General features: G+C 32.9%; 1 protein-coding gene across 1 annotated transcript in view; it reads left to right on the top strand.

The window, feature by feature from the left end:
* LOC119582161 overlaps window positions 1-277 on the top strand; it is a 4,137-nt gene that overhangs the window by 283 nt on the left and 3,577 nt on the right. The gene's annotated exons all lie outside the window — the stretch shown is intronic.

The following is a 277-nucleotide window of genomic DNA, read 5'->3' on the forward strand; positions in this document are numbered from 1 at the left end:
GCATCTTTTCCCGTTGTGTAATTCTACTCTTTTCCTTTTGTGTAAGGCTGGAGAACAATAATAATAAATACACGAGATAAGCAGTTATAGAAAACAAGATAATGATACAATAAGAAATAAACGAATAAAAACGTCAGTGAGAGAAATTAATAGAATCTCGATTTGGAATCAATACATCCTCAGATTGTAATTCAGAATTACGTAGGTCCAGGTGGAAATTCCCGTTTTTTAATCACGTTATGAAAGTCATTGTCCTAGGACCACATGATTATTCTTG

This window comes from Penaeus monodon, chromosome 15 (genome assembly GCF_015228065.2).
Source record: "Penaeus monodon isolate SGIC_2016 chromosome 15, NSTDA_Pmon_1, whole genome shotgun sequence".
NCBI lineage: Eukaryota > Metazoa > Arthropoda > Malacostraca > Decapoda > Penaeidae > Penaeus > Penaeus monodon.